General features: G+C 31.3%; 1 protein-coding gene across 1 annotated transcript in view; it reads right to left on the reverse strand.

Moving 5' to 3' along the window:
* Window positions 1-21,716, reverse strand: part of LOC109597000 (lysine-specific histone demethylase 1A) — a 224,270-nt gene that overhangs the window by 118,888 nt on the left and 83,666 nt on the right. The gene's annotated exons all lie outside the window — the stretch shown is intronic.

Below are 21,716 nucleotides of genomic sequence, written 5' to 3' on the forward strand. Positions count from 1 at the left end.
AGTTCCTTCATAACAAGATCCATTTTAAATAGTTACGGCGAGTTTCCGAGAAATAACCTGTTTTAGTTCAAGCAGCACTGAAACAAAATTTTTCAAAACTATTTGATTCTTTTGTATCTGATATTGTAAAAATTTATAAGAAAATAAATTGGAAACTTCCAAGCAAAATAAGAATATAATTTTTACTTAAATTCATTTATAATTTGTAACTTAAATCCGTGCCGCAAATGACGTAATAAATATACGTCATATATAAATTACACCGAATCTTGAGTTGATCCACACGAAATTTCTGTCAGTTTGAAATATCGTGCATATAACAGCATGCATTTCTCTTTTTGTGTAAATTAAGGATATGTTCTCTTCATTACAGTAATTGTTCCAGTCATACCAACTTTAATTGCCTCCTTGATATATACTAATGATCGAGTATTATTTATAACGATTTAAGTATTTGTTAATGCGTAATCCATTTACCAGGCCAGCTATATAATTAAAAGCCAGTTAATGTAATAAAGGAGGTGAGGATCCCTTTTTCGAATTCATGCAGGTAAAGAACTTTTTAGAACCTGTTTTAAATTTACTATTATCGACGAATGTACGCCTTGGACTGCCTATAAAAAAGTTAAGCATTTTTATTTTATTTATAAAACAAACTATTCAATTAATTTTGATATTTATTCGCTTCGTAATTACATGCTTATGGGCATCATATTATTGATTAGTTGATTAAAAATTACTGGATTATTAAAATTATTTAATTTATACATTTTTAAGCTTACTTTTCCATATTAACCTTCCCATACTTAATAGAAACATTAGGTTAATTAAACATTGGAAATTATTGAAACTAAAACTTTTAAAATCGTTATAGCAGATACCGTAGTATCATTTTAAAGATAATTTAAAAAATGTAAATCTTAATAATGATGGATACTAGATACATAACATGAAATGGGAAAATCCCATCACTTTAGAACATACTGCGGTAGATTTTGTAAGACAGATATAAAAAGGTAATCATTTGAAATATATCAGTCAAAGGAATACCACCATAAACGAGTTTAGGTAACCACCGACGCTATCTATCTTACGTCAAATAATGCAACTGATATAGCCCGACTGCCAGATTAACATACTTAACACCATAAGATTTATGTCAATACCTACAGTTAAAGATCACATGTGGTCTAGTTTTCTACACCCCATTGATGTGATCGTAGGTTTGCTTTCCCGGTTGACATGTGAAAGCATTATTGAATATTCCAAGTTGTGCAACATAATTCCGAAATTAGTGGCATAAGATTTGTTGCCATTAATTCCATGATATTTCTATAATAATATCTATAAATCCGAGACACTTAAACATGGTGAGTGATCTCGTCAAGGTTAAGTATCCTCGATATTGGTGTAATGTTCAAGATTCAATATGAGCAACCAGGATTTTAACTTTGGCATTGAGAGTTGAAGCACTAATGTAGATGACGATAAACATTTGAATATGGCGTCGTGATTCATCTTTGGTGTAGTTTTTTAATCATTATTTGATCAAATAATGTAATTCTAAATACTAAATCAATCAATATATTATTCTGTGAGAATAAATTTCAGTCAATGAGTTAGTTTTCTATCAGTATTTGTCATTTTATAACAGATAGAAATCAATAAAACGAGGCATCACTGTCACTGTCTCATTAGTAATGCGCGACATAAAAGTAATTTGGTTGATTGCAAATGCGAAACACCAATTTGCCCCTTTTCAATTGAATTAGGTTAAGTGGACGGATGTTTTTACTTCTTAGAATACTTTATGACAGGGTGCGAAATACGTTTCATATGCCGGTGCGATTTGCATAAGAGAATACATTCATTAGAATACGGGACGAAAATTTGTAATGGTAATTGTTGAATTTCAAACAGGCTTCATTTTGCATAAAATATGCTCGGGGGTGATGCTATTCGACAAATTTTGTCAAACGTATATCATGATTTTTAAATAACTTTAACTATATATGTTTATATTACACTAGCCTTTACTTTTATTGGTTGCTATATACTTTTTGCCTGATTTTATTTCTTTAATAAATCTTAAAGTTCTAGATCTCTATAGATAAATGTGTTAATTTTGACGAATACATATACATAATAATTAGGTCGTTATGAAACACTAGCCTAATAAAAACAGAATTCTAGGTATAAACCATAAAATATGTAAGTTATGTTGTATGGGTAATATTGTTTTGGCGGATCATTGACGTGTGATGTCAACACTTAACTCTCAAATTACTAATTTTATCTTTATAGTCGATTTACTTTTTATATCATATAATTTTCTCACCGTATTTGACATAATAAGCTAACCATTGAAAAATACAACAGAATAAACCGTGTCGTTAATTTTTTATTCAGTCAGTTAACATCTGATTAACATTTAAATTGACACGGCGCACCTTAAATTATTCTCATTAAATTCATCTTTTGACATTAGTTAACAAATAATTCAACGGCACAATAAAAAAAAATAACGCAGAAATTAAATTTATGGCAATATTTCGATAATTTAACATAAATTCTCCTATATATGCCATTCATTTAAGTATTCTAGCTTGTAAATATTAATTCAAGGAAAGTTTAATTTAAAAAAGAAATATAAATGGCGACTATCTTAGTTGCAATCAATACAAATTATTATTATTATCATTATTATTTTCTTTATGCACCACATTTAAATTACGAATGAGGTGGGAGGCGTTAATAACATCTAATTATCCTCCTTTCTACAAACATTAACTATTTTTATAATTTATAAATATTCTCTACTCCTCTTATTAGTTGAAAACTTGTACGGGTAGCCTTGCGAACATGCCCATATTAATATTCTAATTTGTGTAATTAATTGTACGATTCCAGATAATTTCTTATTATGCATATTCATTGTAATTAATTCATACATATCTGATTCTACCGGACTGTTAAGGAGTTAATTCGTTTTTTGACGTTACAATAAAATCATTATTTAACTTTGAATAAGCTTTTTGCTTCAAGACCTATGTTAATTACCATTAACAATTTATCAAAATCAATAATTATATTATTGATTGTTACATAATTATTTAAATGTCTTAACTTGTTTTAATCGACATCCCACATACATGTAATTTATGACGTCATTTAAAAAATGTTCTTTGTAATATTACTTACAGAGATTCACAATAACAGTATGCAAATGTTGTATATTATTGCGTAAATCCGCAACTACTAATGTTAATGATTTATGATATGTGTAACAATGCAGTAACTTTCTTCAGAAAATCACTAAATAATTACTTAGTTAATCATATATGACTGGGCTCCCTGTTCAGTTTATCGACATTGCTTTGCCATTGTGCAAACAGCTAAAACAACCTTTCCTCAGAAAACTGACCTAATTCGAAATCTACATGCAAACAGAATACGCTTTCTTGTTCTTTGTTGTTGCACCTGGCAATTTGCTCTTCCCCGCGTGATTGCCATGTCAAGTAACATGTATATTTCTATGTGCACGTATTCAAACATAAATCTTGCTCTCCAACTTTTCTGCATATACTACGCCAGTCCATCAGCGAAGAGAAGACTATACAATTTACATTGATTTAAGTACCATCCTTGACTGCATAATGGCCATAAAAATGCAGCCGATCAAACACTGAAAAATTATCTTGCGCTCGTATCTGGTTGGGGTAATTAGACCTTTGGGAATTCGAAAACGTACAAATTGTCTGGTGTTCCCATGATACTAATAAAATTATAACGACGATCATAATTGTTCAATATTAAATATTATTAGTTGTGTTGCGTCGCCTTAGGAGTTTTATAGTTCCTTGTATTAAATTTAATAGCTGCAACTGGCAAACTGATCATAGTTTATTACCCATATCTAAACAAGAAATAATTTTTTATTACAGCGTAAAAATATTAAACGCAGCATTTTACTGAGAAACATTTATTAAAAAATTATTTTGAACGACAATGTGCTTTTAATTAAAAAAAAATCCTCCTGTATATATGAATGAATGAAATGAAATCAAACTTCTAATTTAGAAGTAATTGTCAATTGTTTGCATGTAAATATGTTTAACAACATTTGTTAAACAAATCAGCCAAGAAGAAAAATTTTCTATTACCATACTTACTTTGAAAGTCAACAACATTGAAATATTTACATGTTAACTACTAGGAAACAAAACTTAGCCGATGTAAATCCAATAAAAGTACTTGAATTATGAAATCAATTGTATTTTGTTTGGGAAAAATAATCCTGGAATTATCACTCCTGATTTATAATGGATGATTACACAGCAGGGGTAGCTGAAGCAAGTTAAATTCTTTGATAAATGTGCGTTGGCCGATTTCTCACAGCGTTGAAAAGGTATCCGGGAAGTGACAACTGCCGGTAAAAGGATGTCAAATATTAAATGTCTCTTCTAATTCGAAATATCAGTTTCTTGTCACATTTCATTAGGTGGTGTATCCATATTAACAAACCTAGGTGACATCTCTGTTGAAATTGGTGCATCTGTCGGCGCGGGTCAAGTCTGTTACGAAACGTTTTTGAAGAAAAAAAAATAGAACCTAACCTAACCATTTGGACAATAGATAATTTTGTCGGAAAACAACATATGGTATGAATTGAAAAAGCTTGTTTAATTGTTAATTGTTTCAAATCGCATCAAGTGTGACGTATTAAATAACTTCATACGACGGATGAATTTATAATATTCGAACCGATATCAATTGCAAGGTTATTAAACCGTAAAATGCACAATTTGCCGTTCGCATATATTTATGGCGGCGATGGTTATTGAAATATATTCAGTTAATTTGGCTAATCTCATATCATAATTCTGAATATTAAGATCTGATTCGTTCCATCGTTGGAGAGAAAATTTATGGGCGACAGCCTGCCAGGCACCCGAAAAAAAAACTAAAAAGTTTAGCGTTTGTGGCGATTCCAAATAATGAGTTCCGCGCCTTTTACGTCCTTTTATTACTAGCGACAGTAAAAACCATCTACTTGTTTAGAATTAATTTACAATTGACGAACAGCTTTTTTATGGGTATTATTTCGTGTCGTTAACGTTAATGATTTAAATTCCTCTTTAGGTTAACACCCAATTAAGAGGGAGTCCGAACAAATGAGCAACGTCGTAAATGCTACAATTTTGGATAAACAGTATTGAACTCGTTAAGTTTGGTGAGGTTAGTTCTTATGTCGTTAACGGTAAAAGCTCGAGGAAGTGCGCGCGTGGTTTCATCTGCTGCCAAAGCATGTTTAATGGTCCTTACAAAGCTAATTTTGTTGATGATTTTATCAATTTTTCACATGAATTCCATGTGACTCATTTGCTGTTTGTTTCAACATCGTTCTGTTGAATATTAATTTTGCACTTGCAGTTGGCAAATATTTAAAAAATGCAAAAACGAATAAATCAACTTTCAAGGTTTCTCAGGTGCATATCCTAAAACAAAGTCGTCCCTTAAAAAATATAATAGCATTCTCATAAATGTTTATATAATTTAGTTTCTCAACGCTCGTAAAACTGATTGTGAGATAATTGAATACGGTCATCTTAAAATTATTCCCTCTTCAGAAGTTGTCAATTACCTTGACTTAGACATTGTTATTAATGCCGCGATGTTTATTGGTTATTTTGCAGCTCGTAAAGTATTAGCTTCTCTTGCAGGCTTTCATACATTATTCAGAGAAAAGGCAATTCGCAACTCATGGCCCAAGTACCTACGTGCCAAAACACGGTGCCCGGTTCTCACAACGAGCGGCGTTATTTATGAGAATTACACCAAGTCTTGTTTTGATTGACCAGCATTGCGATTTGTTTTCGCTTTGTGACCCCAAGGGCAGATGAAATTTTATCTTTGCCAAATACCTGGCATTAAAGCGGCAACGTAAAAAGCACGCGAACTGGAAATTTTACACAGACTATCTGGTTTCAAAAAGATTCTTAAATATTTCTAATTAAATAATTAATTTAACTTATTTAAAAATTTTTCTATGATTTATAGCATTGATGTCACACACAAAATAAATTTCGCTTGTAATTGTACCGAAGGCTCAACATTGTTTTAGCGTTTCACGAGAGATTATCTCAACAGGAAATGTGTAGTTTATCATTCTTTATTACAACTATATAGAAATGTTAGCAAGTAAACCTTACAAGGCACCGACTAACTGTAGTTATAATATCTCGGTAGGTAAAATAAAATTATGTGTATGAGGAGTGACTGTCTGGCGTTTGGGCTCCACATCCTCGCCAGTTTCTCACAGCTTCTAAACGTCTCGGAACACAAATTATCGTCGTCTCGGCGTTTAAACTTCGGAAGTAATTAGACCTTGTTTGTATGTTAAACATTCTTATTAAAAAGAATGGGTCCTTTTCATTTCACCTCAGTTACCGAGAATGACATTAAATTATAACTGATGTGTGGATATGGCGTATTTTAAAAGTTGTGGTAAGATACTTATCACTAATTATTTATACATTTTTCATTTTATATTTAAAGTGGTAAATTACCTAGAAAATAAAATCAAAAAAGCTTTTTATATTTTAATTAATTGTCTATATTCTTTGACATGACTCCAAAATGAATCAGACTCAAACATGTATAAATTAACCCATTAAGTTCTGATCAAGCCATAAATGATAACACTGGCATTTCATCAGCAAGAAATTAATTCGATAAAATTTAAACCGGAAAAGTATAAACACAATGTCGTCATCCGAATACAATGAATTAAATGTTATCTTGATGTATATTATACGGCGACCAGTATCTTAACAATGTATCCCATAACAATATTTCAATTAGGCTTCTAACTAATTAATCTTGGCGCTTAGTTTTATGTGATACCGTTTTATTTATACTAAGCAAATTAATAAACTCATATGACTTAATGTATGTGCGCCATAAACTAGATTTATAGTAATTTATCGTAATTCATAAGTGATTTAGTAGCAGTTACCGCATCTGATAAAGGCACTGTAAATATTTCTAGATGTATTATAAAAAACCAATATGGACGTTGGTGATAATTTATTTAAGAAACTGATAATTTACGAAGTGAACGAATGTTTATTGGCATTTAAAAATGTCAAGTATACGTTGTCGACATACCTTTAACGAAGAGTGTGTATTGAAAATAGTAATACTCAGTTATTAACTTTTTTCCGAACTAAAACAACGATCCAATCATGATGCAATAAATCTTCGGCAACATTACCGATAATCGGCCACTCGTTAAGAATTTCGGATTTTTATGAGATATTGCTTCGTCAAATACTAAACCACACTCTACAAATTGCAGCAATTAAATAAAACTGTCGCTGATAAAGGTAATTTTAATAATATACGACACCAGTAATAATCTTGTTAATAAAGATAGTTATACGAAAAAGAAATTATGACGTCTGAAGATTTATTTGCAGCAATATACACATAAGTCAACGGCGACAGTAAAAGTGAATTAGTCACCAAACAAAATTCCAAAGATATTATAACACTCCCATTATACGAATATAATGAAAATCTCATAATCGTCTAAAATCTTCAAATAAAACCGACACTTGTCCTGTTGCTGAACAATAAAGCACCGAACAATCGTAAATTTTGACTGACGCGATCGCCTGTTTATACAGTCGGTTATTACAAATATCCAAGGTTGTTTGCGGTAAAATAAGTATTGTCCCGATTTATAAGATCATGACATTTGATATAAAATAAATAACGGTGCAAGGCATATATCTGACATAAATCAAAATTGAACAAGAAATTTTCACACTGCTCAATAACGGTAAACAACTTTGTCGGATGCTATATTGCACCTAAATTTATGCATTCCTACAGGAAGGCACAATGGTAATTGTAGTCAAAGCCATTATGACCACCATAAAATCATGCCGATAATCCATAAATCACTCCAATTTCTGAATCCGTTGAGCCTGGATTATTTGAAATAATTTATCACAACAGGACGCGATATTAATTACTTGATTATCGCATTGATATCATTCTTTTGTGCAACAGTTAATTGCAACAATTGTATTATTAATACGTCAACAATGTAACTGTCCACATTGATTTTTTTCTTGACATAAATTACCGATAGGCGGATTTAATTTAAGCACGTTTGCTATTTAGATTTTAACATTTTATTCCCCGCTTCTATAAATTCACAGTTTTATTGTCAACTTCGCTACACATGTTCTGACACTAACAATTTTTATTATAATTTTTACCCATTCCACCGGCACACATATGGTTACATTACATTTTCCGTGCATTGACAAAAAAGCAAAAAAGGAATAAAATGGGCTCTTTACTGGTCGACCATTGGGAAATTGGACTTTCGCCGTAGAAATACTAGACGAGTTTTTTGTTTTCAGTAGTATACGGAGGACGTTATGAACGCGGGGTCGCCGTAAATACCGGACAACGGCCATAAATGACATGCCAGGTTGTCGGCATAAAATTCAGGTATTATGGACACTTACTTACCATGGGATGACCAACTACAATAAACGTTGGATGTGTCTAATAAAATTTCCTTTTATTCCAGGAGCGTAAAACATTTTTGTCACCTTCAAAATTAACAAACAATATGCAGTAAGGCATAGACAAAACAATTTAAAAACACATTATTTGATTCTTGGCAATCGGGGGCCAATATCGATGACCATGTAAACCTTTCCCCTTCCGTTAAATCTAGATGAGCGTGCATTCAAAAAAATGTATTTCTATATTTTACAACACCGTTGGTTGTCAATCAAATCAAATAGTTCAATACGATTTCAATCTATTTTTTTATATATTCAATATATAAAAACAAACGACGAGAAGTCAATAACTTCTCCTAGTCAATATCTCTTTATACGCAGCAAACAAAAAGTGGGACTCGAATTGAACCCGGGTTCTTGTTAATGATTAATGTTGCAGTGATTTATCGAATCGTAATTATACGTGAATCATACAATGTAAAGAAGTATTTTTATTCAACAAATTACCCAACATGATTTACTAGTTTTTTCACACCGCATAAATTTCATAGTCTAAAACATAAATAATAAATGTTATTTAGAATTTATCACTTCTGCTGTAAGAAAACAATGAAATTTTTATTGCCGTTTAACAGTTTATTTTTGACTCACGTTCTCAATTGCTCTATGCTACAATAGACCGCGAAAACAATTAACTACACATTTATTATAAATATTTTTTGGATCACTACATCACCTTGGGGGAAAACGTTATTAATCTATTTTTAAGTGTTACTATCTAACGTATTTATTAACACTCTAATTTGTAGTTACAAAATAGCATTTCTCTAATATGATTGAATTTGATTACGTAGAAGATCATTATCTAAAAAATGAAGAATGTGGCTGAAACGGAAGTCCGTGAGTTCCATCACATCACTGTTCTATATACTTAATTCACAAATTTATGATTTCCTCACATATTATTTTAAGCTTATTAATTTGTTGAAATGAACACCTGGACATATCAAAATAATAAACATATCGTTTCGCGTCCCTGACGGATGCATTTAATGGCAGTACCGGGAGCATGGTTTCGTATTTATTTCGATTGTAAATTATCATATTTGTCGCCAACAATAATAATTCTGCAGACAGAATGCCAAATTGATCATGAATCAGATTTAAGATAAATATAAATTATTTATAATATATTCATTTGCGATGCGCTTGACGTTCTTATTTATGCCGGTTGACAGTTGGTCTTATTGGGAATGTTACGGCCGTCGTTGGAAGCAGAGCGAAACTAAACGTTCCTTGCTCATTTCTGTAGATACAGTTTCTTTTTTTTCTGACTATATCCGTACCTTTCAGCTCTTACGAAATTGTTATTAAATTTTTTAATCATGTATTGGATAAAGACGAATTCCTCTTCCTCCATCAAGTATTTTTTTAACTATGTTAACCCAAAGGGCATAAATTTATATCAAATAAGAACAGAGTAGCCGAGTTAATTAAATCTTACCATTAATCTCTGAATTTATTGTCATAGCCTTATTTTCCACTGCTTTTTCTCATTACGGGCACTTCTATACTTGGACTATCTACTTGTTCCGAGTCACTATAATGTATGCACCAGATATATTTATTAACAAAGCAGATGTAGCCGGCATTTTTAAATGGCGTTGGTGGGTGCTTAATATGCACCTTATTCCTTTTTTCGTACGAGGTGAAACCAGTTTGCCTAATATTATTGCCTTCCATATTCTAGGAAATTAGGCATCGCTATGTCTTTTGCATTTTAATATGCTCGACGTCGCGCCGTTGAATCAGATTGCAGTTGACCAAAATTTATTCCCTCAAAACAACTTCGTAATCGTCACCGCTTCACACAAAGAATATTTTATGTAAATTGTCTAGGATATATAGATACAAGCTTTTTACTTATTTATTCATATACATACTTGTTAGAAAATGTTGCGAATGCAAAGCTAATTTAAAATGAGGTTTTTAAAAAATAAAGAAAAAATTCCGTTAGACACAGCGTTTGAAAACGTTGAAATATACCTACGAGACTAAACAACAATAAACATTCGCAACATTACTTCCTTATAGTTTTGCATTGTTTTTATGTTCCAATTTTCCACTAATGAAAAATATTAATATTGTGAATTGTTGTAGTCGTATACAATATTAAATTATATTTTCCTTCTCATTTTTATAATTTCACATTTATGTAAAGTTATTCAAAATAATCAAAATGCGTTGCCAATAAATATTTATTTACAATTAAAATCAAAAATATTATTCTTTGTTGCGACTTTAATGATTAATTAAGGTAAATGCAAAATAAAAAACCACCACATTAGTTCTTTTTATAATGGGCTGGCCAAACTCAAAATAATATATGTTCAATTGATTCTAAAAAACCAACAGCTTATAAATATCTCACATTACATCGCCTCATACATTATGAATTTATGGATTGAAGCGAATGCCACAGGTCTAAACTAAATAAAAATTCACTCAAAGACATTTTGCCACATTGCAAAACATGTGCATGAAAATTCCAGCTAGAGTATCTAATAGTTTTATCATAAACTATGACTTTTACATGTAAAACGCGAATACCATGGAATTTCATTCCTTTTCTGGCCGGGTACCAGTTATTTAATACGCTGCGTAATTACCGCAGATTACAAAGCTAATGGGGAAAACATTACACGAGTTTCTGGAAATTATTCAACTTGTTAAGTTGGTACGCACAATACAATGTTGTGGTGTACATCTATAACGCCGCTTTTTTATGGCCTCATTAACTAAATTAATTGTTTGTCTGATTTAAGCGACTGCTTCTTATGGCTTCGTCGCTTCTTCCAGTCCAGTTTCAATGTGTGATTTTTTAAGCTTCATTAATTTAAATATAATTTGATAGCATTTTATAAATTGAGACATAGACTAAAACAGTGGTTCCACTTATTTCGTTAGATACAATTACTTTAATAAAGAAGATAAAAATTAACAAACTCATTTAAATAAAATAATATATCCACAATATAAAACACGTTTTTAAGTACTGACTTGTGATTAAAAAAATGAACATAAAAAATCTAATAAATTTTCTAAAGGTTATTTTCCCAGCACTAATATAGAGTACTGAGAATAGTTTGCTTAATAAAAGAATGCAGTAAAGTTACTAATGCTGCCTCCTCTGTACGTTTCCGGTAAACATTTCATTCTCAACGATTTTTTAATTAATTAGTATGAACGAGTTACAGTTTAGGTGCCTTGCACTAATTATATAGGAATTTTTCGACGTTACAAAAAATTGTTTCATCTGACAAAATAATGTATGTGAGCAATTAAATTGCTTTTAAAATATTTGTTCGACGCTAAAAATATCAGTTGACGGTTAATAAAAATGTATCTCCATTTGTTAAATTTTTCACTTTTATAAGAAACTAATTATTATTGTAATAGTCATAATTTTAATTTATACGAATAATAATATGAATATTATGAATATTATGTTATTAAAGTAATAAGTAATAAGTATGTGTGCACCGTTACTATTCCCACTGTAATATTACTGTTATTATACAGAAAATAAATAAGCAATAAAAAATAATTTACAATTATTCTTAATCTCTTACGATAAGAAATGTTATTATATATATTTATATTTATATTACATAGAAAAACAATAGAGTACTAACGTTTATAGTTGTTTTAATTACTAAATTATGAACCGTGAATATTCGACACTAACCGATACAAGAAAGTATTCCTACACATGGGAACATGTTGTATATATGCAAAATTATTAATAATTCCTATGTGAGGTTAATGTTAATACTAGTGGAGGTCTAAAACTCGCACCAAACAGGCACGTTAGAATTTAATTAAACGTTTTTATCCAATTGGGTTGTCAAAAATCATTATTCATCATCATCAGTCTATTCGTCGATTAGTTCAAATCCCATAAGTTTTCAATTAAATTTTAGCAACAACAGTTGCAGAACGCTGTTAAATATTATAAAATGCGTGAAATGGTACTAGAAGCTGCGGTAGTAAAGTTTTAAAATATTAAAGCATTAAATTTTCAATACATTACAGCACAAAAGTAGTAATTGTGTTGATTTTATGTCTATCTTTTATGGTTTACACTTGTTGCTAGAAAGTAAGTTATATGGAAACAATTAATGTAACAAAGTTGTTTTATTGAATATTGTGTTTATTTAGCTAATAGTGAACAACTTTCAGTAGAGATATTGCGTGTGATAATATACTAATTTCAACACTTGTTTTAATTTTATTGCTGTTTTGTCGCAATATGTGCTTAAGTATCTGTTGCAAAATAGTTGTTTTTGTTTTATCTGTGCATGTTGATTAAAAAAGTATGTTATATATGAGTTTACAACCACCAATTAAAAATCATTCATTTACAAATGAGTTATTGTGGTTAAATAATTTAAGTAGAAGAAAAATATTTACGAAAACAATATCATCAATTTCGATATTGGAAACTGTGAGTTAAAGTAAACTCAACTATTCCAAACAGTTTCTTTTAGTTGAAGAGCACTAGACGTGAGTGGAGAAACGTGACAAACTAACAATGGGTCCGTCAGCAGGACACGAGCAACAATTAAAACTCACCACAACCATCGGATATGTCCCATTCAACTTATCGGCACATATGTACTGAACAGTTGGTTACCCAGTTGATCTTTTTTAACTTTTATACAAAACTGGAAAATTAAAGCGAACTGCTGAAATAAACCGTCAATGATTATCGTTCAGTCACCTTTTTATTTAACACTGTACGATGAAAACGAGAATCCAAGATAATAATATAGCAAAATATTTTAAACATAAGTTTATCAGGTCTGTTCTTTATAGCCCTTTTCATTAATGCAAGCTGCTATCTTCAATATGTCCACATCCTAATAAAGCGAAGCATGTGCCAAACCAGTGCCCGCATTAAGGCCCACTTCCTGCCTCTAACGTTCATGTCACCAGATCGCATTCAGATAGACGCCCATCTAGCGTCCAGCCTCGTCTGGTGCCGTTCACTTTCCGAGAAATTGGACAGGTAGATCCTCAACTTACTTGGTAGCAATCAACATGAAATCAAGATGAAAAATCATCGTCATCAAGGAACTAACAAATTTTAAACAACAGCTGTTGGTTAAGGTGGGGTAAATATTTGTTGAACAAATGATAACTGCCAATCTGTACAATATTATAAATCGTGTACAAGTTTTTCAGAAATAGCAGAATTTTTATGTAAAAAAATATATACAATATTTAATATTTCAGCGTGCGCTTTTTCATATTTCACAGAATTAATAATATAAATTTTCATAAAAGTCACTATTCTTTTATGTATTAGATTATTATAATGTCTTGAAGTTTTAACACATAGATAGAGCATGAAAAGGACTAAAGGAAAAAAATACTATTTACCATAGTGTAAGGGAATTTTGATATGAGTATTATGAACAATTTGAAAAAATATTTCAAATTTATTAACATTCTTTATCAAGTAAATGTAAAATCCACATGAATCATAAATCATTATGAACAATGCGAACACATTTTGAATTTATTAAAATTGTTTTATCTAACAAAACTCAAATCCACAAGAAGAAATTCGCATACATATTTTAAATAAGTAAATGTAATTTTAACGTTTCCTTTATTTGATGTCATTAAATTACTTTCGAAAGTAATATTTCGCATATGCTGAAGCCAAATGATAAAATTTTATTGAATATACCTTATATGTAATAATAATTTTCCATAAAAGCCATTATTGTAGTAGTCATTGTGGTAAATCTTTATGAACACATTCGTGCAATATCTTTAAAATAGTTCTGAAATAAATGCATTGGAATATGGACTGTTACGAAATCTTCATGTAAATGCAAATGAAAGCGATGATTAATTTTACCTTCTTGGTGGGTTAGAGTGTATATTACTTTGAGATTTATTGACTGCATTTAGAGACTTGGTACATTTGAAATGGTAAATCATACAGATGATGTTTATGGGTCCACGCGAGGTTCGTTATAAAGAAAATTTATTATTAGGAGAGTAGGAAGCATAGTTTCATATATAAATTTATATCTTAATTTTGCTTTGTTTTTGTATAGTGTCATTAATTTTTTTTTAACTATTTATTATATCACTGGTACAAAATCTACAATATGTTGTTCGAACCGTTGAATATTTAGTCTCAAATACAAAACAAATAATTGCGTTGGGTTGTGACAATTTTAAGGGTGGATCCGGGGAGGGCGTGACGCGGCAGCGCAGGCATCTTCCAACGCGAGACGAGCGTCGTCATTAGCCCGACATGGAAATTGTGCAAATTCACAGTCGCGCACGTCCCAATTTACAATGCAACTACGATTTAAATTCTTACCATTTTTTAACGCTCGGCCTGGTAATGGGATTTCGATCGAGATGGGTGTTCCATGTCGCTTGTCGCGGCTTAGTTTGTCAGCTTAGCTCGCCAGTATGCAAACTTGCTGAGAGAAACGAAATCGGCGACGAGATTTATTAGCTTGATTTGTTCATTGCTCTCCTCGCAGCTTTCTTATATGTGCGCCAAAAGTATCCGCAAAGCTCCTTACCGGATTTTGACGCTGGTGTCTTCGATAATTTCATAATTATTAGCAAATCATTTACTTTAATAATTTATGCAGCCAACTCTAGCTTAACTATATTCGCTATCGCGGCATCCACATGGAAAAATTCATTTCAACTGAATAAAAGTAAATCTGTTTTGCTGACAAAAACTCGTGATCACATTCCGAACGAGAGCGACAGTCCAGCAAATCTCGTGCGTGTGCTAGATGCAAATCTCGGTGTCTGTTTATTCTGCAACAGGGAATTAACAGCATATCGAAACGGCGGGACACACACTGAAATAAAAGTGGGCATAAAGTATATCGCCGATTACATTAAAAACGATTATTAGCGTCGTCATTTTTACGGTCGGGTTTCATTTCTGCACCGTGAGCCATCGGTAAATCTATTAGCTACACGATTTGATTCCTTTCATGTAGCAAAACTGCACTTTTACCATGGTTGTTTAGAGTCCGGCATCTGTGGGGATGTTGCGGTTTTACGACCGCCATGCATCTCGGTGTCCTAATGATCGCGGTTTAATTTAATGGCCATGTAAATATGTAGGTTCATGAATGACTCTCGTATATGGTTTTTTCAACATTCAGGAACAATTTATTTCAAAAGGTTTATCATAATAAATAAATTGACGTGACCTCCGTCTAACGCTTCTCAAATTCTTCATTTGCCAAGTCATTTTAAATCAATATTGTCTTTGTCCATTCACAGTTGAGTGTTTGTTAATGCTCGCCGACAATATTTATAATTGCATTTGTTTGTTTGTGCATTAACGGTACAAGCCGAATTTAAAAACTACTCGATTTATGAATGTTGTCCGCAACAGGCCATTGTAGAACCCGCTACCTACTGGACCGATTGCTGCAATTTATTTGTTGTTCGGCGCTTAATTGTATTCATAGCTACATTAATTAAAACCGAAGCTAATACCTCCACTACTAGTGCATGTTGTCTCTCTATTGATGAATTATGTTGACTGGCGCTCATATTTGTTATTGATTGGCTTCCTGAAGATCTTGTTATAAATAAAGGACCACAATGCAGAATAATAATATACACAATACAATGCATCGTAAGAACAATGTTTGTTAAAAACATTTACAGTAATCTTTGCTATCATGCATACAATACGAACACACCACAATGAAGTTTTTTATTTAAAATATTTTTAGTTACCTGGATTCATCTACCTCAAAGTGAACTAACATTTAATGATTTGATTTATTTTCTTTGTAATTGATTTGTGTTTTAAACTATTAAGTACTTTTATGATTAACTCATCTACAAAAGAGATTATAACCATAATTGGGTGCACCATAAGTTTAATTATTTATATACCACAAGTTTTCTACGGGTTTAATTCAATATGAAACTTCTCGCACACAGTCAATAAAATCTTTTATCCTTTTTTATCGTTTTCTTGCCTCGTGGAATGCCTGCATTAGGCAAAAAACAAAAATATATCTTGCGAACTCCGTGCAGGTGAAACCGTACCATCCGAAGAATTCCATCAAAAATTTAAACCCATTTCATGTAACCGACAATTCATTGAGCAAAAACACCAGTGCCACATAACCAACGACTATATACAAAATGAGACGATCTCGATTTTATCAGAATGTTGACCTCAAATTGACGGTGTAATGAAATTTATGTCGTCTGGAAAATCAAAAGAAATACCAAACACCAAAAGAAACTCTCCAGCTTTTAAATTCTTCCTGTACGGCCAGAACTGACGACTCGTCGAAATATTTACTCGCGAACGTGTATAAGATTCTGTCTCGTGATGGACGTAACAGCAATCAGAGGCGTTCCGATTTCAGTGCCGATCAAATTATAATTGCAAAAATTTTGCTTCGATATTTTTTTACCAAATCGTGAATCATTAAGAATGTAAGCACAGTTTAGCTCGTTCTGATCTCATATTTCGTCCCACTAAACAAAAATTTGCAATAAAACAAATAGGTGACAACAAACAAATAAGGAAACGGCAATGTGATGAGTAACGGGCGGCTGTGTAAAAATAGGCTACGGAGAAGAATAAAATAAATAATATAATTGATAAATATCTTTGTAATCATTGATAGACAATGCTCACTGAATACGCCACTGGCACGTCCGTATTACCGGTTACATGAGAAGAACTTCAAAAGTAAAAACTTGTGTAAAATGAAATGAACAGCGACCGCTTGTTGCATTGCTTAAGTTTCGGTCAGCCAGCGTATGAACAACTTTTTCTTCACATATTTGCGAGGCAGGTCTTTGTGAAGTCAGCTTGGATTCACTTAACCATCTAACAAAAAAAATTCGCGGATTAACTGTTACCGATATTATTTCGACAATTCAACGACTACAAATCGATCCGTTTCCAGATACATTCTCGTTATTTTTCATCGGCAAAAAAAGCAACAGCTTATTTTTTTAAAAAATTCGGAATTTTCCACGTGTTACTGTCTATTATGTAATTTAATAGATACTTTTTAATAACTATAACATAATTAAAGCTTACCAATTATTTTAGGTGCTTTTCATACCTGCAACAAAAAAAAATAAATCACATAATGTCGTTTATAGGATCATTACAACTCTATGTTAATTTCGGTCTTCTTATTTAAACAACAAACAAACTAGATACGCATATTAAAATTCCGTTGCAGAAATAGATAATCTAGTAATTTCCGCAAGACTGACTTCAGGAATCTTTAAATATTATGTGAGACTTTAACAGTAGCGTAACACTTTGCTTTATTTACCTTCGTAAAGCAGCATGCTATTTAAACAATCAAACTGATCACCCGAGATTCTTGTAACGGAAGTTTGTTTACAACTCAAACAACTTTCTTAAAATAATGTTAATGATAAAGGTACACTTCAGGAATAACAAAACCTTTTTTTATCTTGATATTCTTGATGTTTGAACAAATAAAATAATTTTTTTCAACCGGTACCAACCAGGGTGACATTAGAATTTACAATAGTACAATGAAATATACCAAGTGATCAACTGGAATAATTACGAACCCTTATTGTGTATGATAAGAAAATAATTACGAAAATGTAGTAACCCTAATTCTTAATGCGTAGAACTGAATAATAAAGGAAGACCACAATTAACAAACACAAGTAAAATTAACAAATGTGATTTATATACATCTTTGGTATTATCATATCCGTATTTGTTCAAAATATATGCAACTTGACTTTATTATGATTATGAATATCAATATAATGTGTCTTGCAATAATTATTGTTTATAACCAATTAAATGAATTTAGTCATTGTTCATCGTCATGTAGACACTCTATCGAATACTGAAGGCAATTTTCTTCAGGTCTCAATTTTAAAAGAACATCAAAAGAAAGGTCTTTTAATCAGTTATCGACAACAATACAAATAAAATATATACATATACATAAACATAATAACAATCCCCCCAGAGTTATCTCCACAATATAAATAAGTATATAAATAAATACTTCAATAATTAAGATAAAAACAACATTTAACGGACGGAAAATGACATAATTCTGAACAATAATAATTTAAAATTAGTGAACAAGAATTGTGACGCAATATCATTAATAAATTTGTAAAAATATTCGAATCGTACTAGTTAAGGGTCGTATTACCCCTTACTATCACCATCTTGAAGTGAAACAATGATAACAAAGAAGAGTACTATTACATTAATTAACTCGAATCCCGAAACAATATACAATAAAAAACAATTACATTTTATATATAATAATACATACATACTATTTGTAAATAGTTTTAATTTATGTATTTAATTGAACAACTCAATTTTGTGTATTATATACTGAAAATCAGTATTAATTATTAATATAAACTGAATACCAATATTAGTCTAATTAGCAATTGTACTTTTTATTTTAAAATAAAAAATATATTATTTGAATTTAGTGAATGAAGCACGTTAACAATAAATAATGTTCTAACATAATTGAATATTTGACTATTTGTTGCGATTTCCATATTTAAGATTGATATTCCTTTTTTCTTGATATTTAAATAAAATTATTTGATGGAGTTGAGTTACAAAGTTAAGAGAGAGATCCTATAAAACAAGAAAATCATTGACATCATTGAAAGACAAAACTGAGTAATAAATTGAGCAGTATGTTAATTTCAGTGGCGTTAGGACATCTAGGGCAACACCCCGGTACATAAAACGTTGGTCAATAAATTATTCATGTAGATTTATGTAACTTGAGTAATATGTACGTATCCACAAAGCTACTTATAATTTTATTTGTTTACGTATAGCATAAACAAGGTAATATTATACCACTGGTTTATTTAAGTTTGCAGGAATAATTCATGCTCGTGAACTATGTTGCATATCATTTACTGAAATAAAGTTTTTTTTTTGTAAAAAATGCAAAATCTAATGGAAGCTGGGATTGTATTACACAACAGCCAGTAAGTGTATAAGCAAGGCATTAAAACACAAGCTCTGGTTACAAATTTATGTCTTCAGAAAAACGTACGTTTTTGTACGTTTTTAAACGATTTCACCTAATTTATTACTTCAAATGTATCACCGAAAATGTCTGGTTAATCATACGCAGAACACGAAAAGGAAAGGCACCCATCAAGCGTCGAGTCATTCATTAAAAATATGGTCATCGCGTTTTCGGCTACTTAATAATAATGATCCGAAACGAGACAGGTTTATTGTCACTGTAAAATTAAATGACACTATCAATTATTTTGCATATTAACACATAATTGTGTTCGCGTTGCATGGACGTGGGCCGATAACGTTTGATATATTTCTTTCATTAAAACTGGTAGACCCGTCCCGTCCCGCACACTGATGAGAAGTCCAGGGAAGCAAGACAATGAAGAAAACAATTCACTTAAAATTCCTCTACAAAAAATAACAATTTAAAAAATGTGATTCATAGAAAACTAGAATAGTTTTTTTGTTTAAACTCACCTCAACTTAAGAACGTGCAACTACAAAAATTAATTAATAAATAATATGTAACATAATTAGTTTGCCATAAAATTCGTTTGCTGATTATTCTTATGTCTTCTTCAAGTGTCTTGAAACTACTCCTCTAAGTTTTGTAAACAGAGAAGTAATATGAAACGACAAATAAATTATAGAAACATTCGCAATAACTTTTTTAAGGTGAGAATTGAGACAGTTCGGTGTAGTTGAGCGGTGTGTTTGGGTGCGTTCAGAGGCGTGCACAAATTAATCTGCAGGCCGCTGCCCTCAAGAGTACGATTTCCGAACGAGATATGCACGTGCTCAAAATTATTGCATAATAATGACTTTTGCGATAAATTCGTTCCATTCGCCAGTATTTGTCACTGTGTCACTGACTCTGATCAAGTTGTTGCCTGGACAACCGAAGAAGTGTTTAATGTTAACACCTGAATTTCAGGAATACTTTCCGTACAAGGTGATACTTAATTGCAATGTGGAAATGTTTAAGAGTGTCAATGGATATTTGCTCTATTATTAGCTAGATCATTTCAAGTCCAATTACAATAAAACACTCAATCAATAACGACTTCCTCCTCCTTCGAAGAAAGCGAAATGTTTTACAAAAATGTAAACAGTAATAAGGTTCTCATTGCAAAAGTCGGCACGCAAACGCTACCATATCAGCATGTTCTCATTAGTCTAAATTTCAGAACGTATTTATGTAGATGCACATTAAGTAATTTCCCTTTCATAATACTACTTTTATCGATATAAAGTGCATGTAAGAGTTCATGCAGACATTAAATCGTCATATTCATTAGCACACATCGTTTCCTCTTTCATCTTTCTAACGGTGATTCAAAATATATATAATTAGTGATGGATTATGAAGTTGAATAAAACATATAACAGTTGTATTTCCCGAATGCACGTGTAAAATTCGCAATCCTGAAGAGCTTTATTTGTCCGTAAGATTTCAATAATATAAGAAGTCCGTTATTGAATGCTGCTCAAATGACTAGTGGGAATTAATTGAACAATCTTAAAAATACGAGAAAATATGTGTGTGTTGCGTTTCCAGAACTAATGATCATATATCAGTCATCTTTGTTCTTGTTTTTAACAACTTAATTGCATCGACCATTTATATTAAAAAGAACTCGAACATGATGGCTTAAAAACCGCCAGTACACACCAAGTAATAAACGGTTCAAAAAATGTCACAATTATTTGTACTATATATCTCACTACTAGCTAGAATAAACTGCATTTTATCACGCAAAAATATTGTGCAAGCAATTAACCGGCTCGTAAATCAGTACCGTCATTGCCTTTATTTGTACGTCGAGAGGCAGATTTTTCCGGAGCTCAACAATATTACACTTCGACACGAACGAAATGTAAACAATTTGTTGTAACATATTACTTACAATTTTTATTTCATGCAAAATAATCTATTATAAATTATAATTTATAATAGAACTCGGAAGTAACAAAATATTAAAGCATATTACCGCGTTGCTCATAAGCATATTAAACTGAAATTGTATATTGGTTTGCAAGTCTTTAAAAAT

Source organism: Aethina tumida, chromosome 3 (genome assembly GCF_024364675.1).
Source record: "Aethina tumida isolate Nest 87 chromosome 3, icAetTumi1.1, whole genome shotgun sequence".
NCBI classification, from domain to species: Eukaryota; Metazoa; Arthropoda; class Insecta; order Coleoptera; family Nitidulidae; genus Aethina; species Aethina tumida.